Genomic DNA, 6,520 nt, shown 5'->3' on the forward strand with positions numbered 1-6,520 from the left:
CCGGCGTCATGCCCCTCATTAGCATATGTTTTAGACAGCCGCCACAAATGCCAGAAAATATTTCTACACCAATATGGTGTCAGGAGTCCTTGTGAAAATGGCACAATAATGACCAATTTATACCCCATTCAGGCAAATATTAACAACGTTTAACAAAGTGCCACATAATAGGCTTGTTAGCAAAATTAAATCCCATGAGATTAAAGGGACAGTGGCAGAATGAATACACAATTGGCTAAGGGACTGTAAGCAGAGAGTAGTGGTGAACAGTTGGTTTTCAGACCGGAGGGATGTATGCAGTGGTGTCCCCCAGGGGTCAGTATTAGGTCCACTGCTCTTTTTGATATATATTAATGACCTCGACTTGGGTATATCTTTGCAACATCTACAAGTTTACAGATGATACAAAACTTGGAAATGTAGTAAATAGTGAGGAGGATAGTAGCAGACTTCAGGAGGACATGGACAGACTGGTGAAATGGGCAGACACATGGCAGATGAAATTTAATGCAGAGAAGTATGAAGTGATGCATTTTGGAAGGAAGAATGAAGAGAGACAATATAAACAAAATGGTACAATTTTAAAGGGGGTGCAGAGACCTAGGGAATCACATACACAAATCTTTGAAGGTGGCAGGACAAGTTGGTTCCTTGGCTTTATAAATGGCAGCATAGAGTACAAAAGCAAGGAAGTTATGCTAAACCTTTATAAATCACTAGTTAGGCCTCAGCTGGAGTATTGTGTCCAATTTTGGGCACCACACTTTAGGAAAGATGTCAAGGCCTTTGACAGAGTGCAAAGGAGATTTACCAGGATGAGGGACTTCAGTTATTTGAAAAGACTAGAGAAGCTGTGATTGTTTGGTTAGAGCAGAGAAGGTTATGGGGAGATTTAATAGAGGTGTTCAAAACAGTGAAGGATTTTGATAGCGTAAATAAGTAGAAACTGTTTACAGTGGCAGAAGGGACATGTGGAAAATTCTTTGTTCCAGTCCTACTTAGGTCCCCTCCCTCACCTCTTTTTCCGGTACATTGATGACTGTATCGGTGCTGTTTCCTGCTCTCGCCCTGAACTAGAAAATTTCATTCACTTTGCTTCCAATTTCCACCCTTCCCTCACCTTCACATGGTCCATCTCCGACTCTTCCCTTCCCCTCCTCAACTTCTCCGTCTCCATCTCCATCTCTGGGGATAGGTTATTGACAAACATTCACTACAAGCCCACTGACTCCCACAGCTACCTGGACTGCACTTCCTCCCACCCCGCTTCCTGCAAGGACTCTATTCCATTCTCCCAGTTTCTACATCTCCGCCGCATCTGCTCTGACGATGCCACCTTCCATACCAGTGCTTCTGACATGTCTTCCTTTTTCCTCAACCGAGGATTCCCCTCTACTGTGGTTGACACGGCCCTTGACCGTGTCCGTTCTATCTCCCGCACTTCTGCCCTCACTCCTGCCCCTCCCTCCCGGAACCACGATAAGGTTCCCCTTATCCTCACCTTTCACCCCACCAGCCTCCACATTCAACGGATCACCCTCCGGCATTTCTGCCACCTCTAGCGTGATCCCACCAACAAACACATCTTCCCCTCACCTCCCCTTTCAGCATTCTGAAGGGACCGCTCCCTCCGCGACACCCTGGTCCACTCTTCTATCACCCCCAACAGCCCTTCCCCTTTGCCCGTCACCTTCCCGTACAAGCGCAGGAGATGCAACACATGCCCTTATACCTCCCCCCTTCCCACTGTCCAGGGCCCCAAACACCCCTTCCAGGTGAAACAGCGATTTACTTGTACTTCTTGCAATTTAGTATACTGTATTCGCTGCTCATGATGTGGTCTCCTCTACATTGGGGAGACCAAACGCAGATTGGGTGACCGCTTTGCGGAACACCTCTGTTCAGTGCATAAGGGGGACCCGAGCTTCCGGTCGCCTGTCACTTTAATCCTCCGCTCCACTCCCACTCAGACCTCGCCATCCTCGGCCTCTTACACTGTTCCACTGAAGCTCAACGTAGGCTCAAGGAACAGCACCTCATCTTTCAATTAGGCACTTTACAGCCTTCTGGACTCAACATAGAGTTCAACAATTTCAGATCATAACCTCGGCCCCTATCATATATATATTTTTTTCACTTTTTTTTTCTCTCCCACATGGCAGCTGTCTTTCATTCTGCCAGCGCAATTTACACTAGAGCCATATTTGTTTCTTAACCTGTCTCATTACCATCTCCTTTTGCCTTGAATATCTCTTAATGCCTCTTAACCTCTCCTGCCTTCTATCCTATCACAGACCTTCCCTTTTGTTCTTTCATTCCCTCCCCCCCTTTCCCAGCTCCTACACGTGCTTAAAAATCTGTTCCATTTCCTGCTTTTTTCCAGTTCTGACGAAAGGTCATCGACCTGAAACGTTAACTCTGTTTCTCTCTTCACAGATGCTGCCTGACCTGCTGAGTATCTCCAGCATTTTCTGTTTTTAAACCAATTGGATAAGCTGTTTCAAAGAGCTGGCACAAGTATAATCGGCTGAATGGCCTCCTCTGTGCTGAATGATTCTAGGTCCCTACATGTACAGTTTTAGCACAGCTTTGCTCATGAACTGGAGTCCTGATATTTTTTCTCTCCCGAGCCTGGAGATTCTTCAGTAAATTGTAGTGTCCCCACTACCACTCTTAACTGATGCTAGTTAATTGTAGCACAAATCAGGAATTAAATTCAGGAGTGCCATGGCAATGTGCCATTTGCCCACTGAGCTGTCAAGCTTTCATAACATTGAATCTGGTTCTAAGTTATTTTGTCATGCTTTACAAATGTACTAGAATGTTCATAAGAACAAAACATGCAGTGCAGCCGGTTATTTGCATTGAATTATAATTTTAAGAGTTTAAAACAAATAATTTTGAATTCATGTTAATATGATGCTTAATTTTATGAAGAACTGAGGAATTCAATTATATACCATAATAAAACAGAACGAAGACATGGCACTAAAAAGGAGCAGATGCTTTAGCTCAAATGGTCAACTTTTAATTTATTATAAGAGGGGGGAAAAGAAGAAACATTTTTGCAGTGTTCCACAGTAGAAAATCTGTACAATTGAAAAGCTGTGGAATCATTACATTAAGAATTAAGTGGGAACGGATGAAATAAGGAACATGTTGTATTACTAGAAGTATATTTTCTTTGTTTTTTGTGCAGGATATTTGCAGCATTTCCTCAAGGCATGCAGCAATGAGACCTGGTTCCGCACTTGTTCCATGCTTCTGAGAAACTCTAAACTGGAGGTACAAATACTAGAGAAACTCAGCGTCATCCTACAGAAACTCTCTAAAATAAAGTACGAAAAATTACAGCTTGCTGAAGTGACTGAAATGTTGCCAATGTATTAAGTATAATTTCAAAAATTTAATGTGTAATTTTATGTGTCATTTAAGTTGGCTTTTATTCATAATAGTAATTGTTCTTTGACGTGCTTGTGATACCTAGCACTAACATTTAAAACGACTTCACAAATAGAAATTTGTCCTTGGACACCCATATGTGTGGAAGGATTCAGACACTTTATATTCCAGTCCCCTCCCCCAATTAATTGAGCTTTTCCCTAATGACGTGGGCAATTTCAAAAATGAAGCTTACTGTGATATTTAACATTTTGTCTGATTTAAGATGATCCCAAACTACATTATGAGCATGATACTTAAGCATGCACAACTCAATTTTTATTGAATTTCAATTTATTTCTTATTTAAATCACACTCTGCACTGAAGCTGAGGTAAGTAATGTAATATTTGAGATTAATCATCTGGTCCAGATTATGAACAGGAGACAGGATGTCAAATGATCTTCAAACCAAAAAACCAGAAAGCAAAACCAACTTGCAGTCTGCATTTGAAAAACTAGCCTCACCATTTGAAAATATCCATTTATATCAATTGCAATTTATGACTGCAGTTTTCAGCAGTTAAAATTAATGTTTCTGATAGATGAGGATCAACTCCAAAACTTTGTTGTCTAAACCCTCAGAGATAAAGTGTAATACTATTAGACAGATAGACTAATTGAAATGTATACTTTCTTTACAGGAATAATAAGAAACTATTTGAATTGTTCACAATCCACATCTTGATTCAAGAGTTACACAGGACTACAGATCCGGAGCATACTTTCCTGGCTGTCAACCTCCAGTCCATTCTGTTTAACCTAGGCATAACTAAAGGCACTGCTTTGGCCAGCAGTCTGGGCAACAGCATTTCAAATCAGTGAGCATCTATCCATTTAGACTGAGTGCTGCTTTTTATACTGTTACCATCACTGGTAAGCTTTCTGTGTCTAATTTATCAACAATTCACAGCTCTTGTACTTTGCTATATTTAAACAAAGCATGTTTTAGTGTACATATTTTTAATTGAAACCAAATCAAAACTTCAGTTGCTTCAGGGAAATGGAGACTTTACCTCTAAGCTATTGGGGAACAGTCCCTGTATGTCAGTTGTTAACATTCATACCCGAGTTAGAAGATTGTGGGCTAGAAATTCAGTGGGCTTTGCGCCCAGTTACCGCCCAAATAGGGTTTCTGCGCCAGTGTAAGAGGGTGCGCTGATATTCAGCGCTGCGGTAATGGCGGCGGTAGCCGGTAGCGCTGCGCCGACACCGATGACGTCATCGGTGTGCGCAGTGCCCCGGTTCCGCCCCGCTTCCGGCCCAAACCCCCTATTTAGTTGCGGCCGCCTCTTCTGCAGCGGCCGCAAACAGCGATTGAAAAACGGGGCCGTACTGCTGCGCTACTGGGGCGCTTTAAGGTGGAGGTGCGGCCGGCCGCTTTTTCGGCGGCCGCCTGCCCGCACCTCCTTCCCCGGCCTCCTCCACCACCCTCCCCCCCCCCCCGCGGCATTGCCGGCTGCTTTCCGCGAGCCCGGCACTTCTCCGTGGTGCCGGGCTCATTTGCCGGCACAATCCAGCGGCGATCTCGCTGTTGCAGGCACCTCCCCCTTAAGAGAAGGAGGAGGCCTGCAGTACCGCAGCCTGCCGCTCCGCAGCGGGTGGCGCAGCGGGGCCTACAGCGCAGAAATTCAGTTTCAGCGCCCCAAGCGGGGGCGGGCACACCCTGGAATAGCGCCCGGTTCCGACTTGGGGCGCAAAAGCCGAATATCTGACGGGCGCACCTGGCTCCGCGCGCAGCGCTAACTTTTGGGCGTTAGCCTGCTGGCGGGCCTTAACTGAATTTCTAGGCCTGTGGGTTTGAGTCTCGTACCAGGAGCTCATATCTAGGTTGACACTTCAGTACAAAACTGAGGGAGAGAATGCTATCTTTTCAGTGGGACATTAAATCAAAGTCCTGTCTGCCTGTTCAGGATGAAGAAGAGCAGGATGTTCTCCTTGTGTATTGGCCAACTTTTCTCCCACAACCAATACCACCAAAAAAGATGATTTGTGGGATCTTGCTGATGCAGAATGGCTGCTACATTTGCCTGCATTATAGCATCTCTACTCCAAAGGTGGTTCATATATGAAGCACTTTGATACGTTTTTGAGAGACATGAGAAGGTACTGTACACACAAATACAGTTATTTCTTATTTCATTCTTCCAAAGGTATCCGTTAAATGTATTTGCTACATTAAATGGTAGGTTATAATTCACCATATAAATTGCCAACATTGCATTAAAACTCTTAAAATTCTGGAGTGCAACTAAATGTTCTTCCCTCCCTATCAGAATTTTTCTTTCCTGTCCTCCTTCTCCTGGTTCTAATCACTTATGCCATGATAAGGTTCCATGAGCAGCAGAGGCCCATGCCGCATCCAGGTGACCATTTTGTAATGAACCCAGATGATGTCATTAGGCTAATTGACTTTGGTCATTACAGCCATTACATGTTATCTTCATTCCATACCTGCCACGTCTATTTCAGTATGTCACTGAATAGTGATCAAGAGCAGACTCCTAACCAACTGATTAAAAAAAAAAGTTTGAATTCCTCCCTCTAATTTTCCTTTTCCACTTCTACCATTCCCACTACTTTCCTGGCTAAGATTAATTAACCAAACACAAATCAAGAACTGGATGTTTCTACCTTCCTAGTCTGGGTAACCAGTTCCACACCACTTGGTGCAATAACTCACTGAACCAATGAGGAGTTCAAAATAGGCTTGCTTTTAGGTTGTTCTGTTAGACTCTAGGTTTACAGTTTTTTTTGGTAAAGCACAGAGTGCATTTGCAGTACCAATAAAAGTAAACTGGAACTGTTTTGGATTGTGTTGATTTTGTGCTACTAACTTAAAACCAATAAGCAGCCATCTAATTTGTACCTCCTGTCAATTTATATAAAAGTAGACATGGCACTTGTTTCTATTACTAATGCAAAGTTGACAGTTATTTTTGTGGTAAGATTGCACATGGCATGTCTATCACCATTTTACTATTCACTTGATGCTGGTATTTAACTGCCAAAGCGATTAAGAACAAAACAAGCTTGTAATTAAGCTCATAAGTAGTGGTGGGGAACAGACCAAATTGTAA

At 43.3% G+C, this 6,520-nt stretch overlaps 1 long non-coding RNA gene across 1 annotated transcript; it reads left to right on the plus strand.

Annotated features, from left to right (window-relative positions):
- Positions 1 to 1,449: 1,449 nt before the first annotated feature.
- Positions 1,450 to 6,247, plus strand: LOC147111789 (uncharacterized). The gene is made up of 2 exons (XR_015079748.1): positions 1,450 to 3,338; positions 4,085 to 6,247. It is a non-coding gene; the product is annotated as an uncharacterized LOC147111789 (long non-coding RNA).
- Positions 6,248 to 6,520: the final 273 nt, after the last annotated feature.

This window comes from Somniosus microcephalus, chromosome 10, assembly GCF_052327205.1.
Source record: "Somniosus microcephalus isolate GS21.2 chromosome 10, FLI_Smic_1.0, whole genome shotgun sequence".
Lineage (NCBI taxonomy): Eukaryota > Metazoa > Chordata > Chondrichthyes > Squaliformes > Somniosidae > Somniosus > Somniosus microcephalus.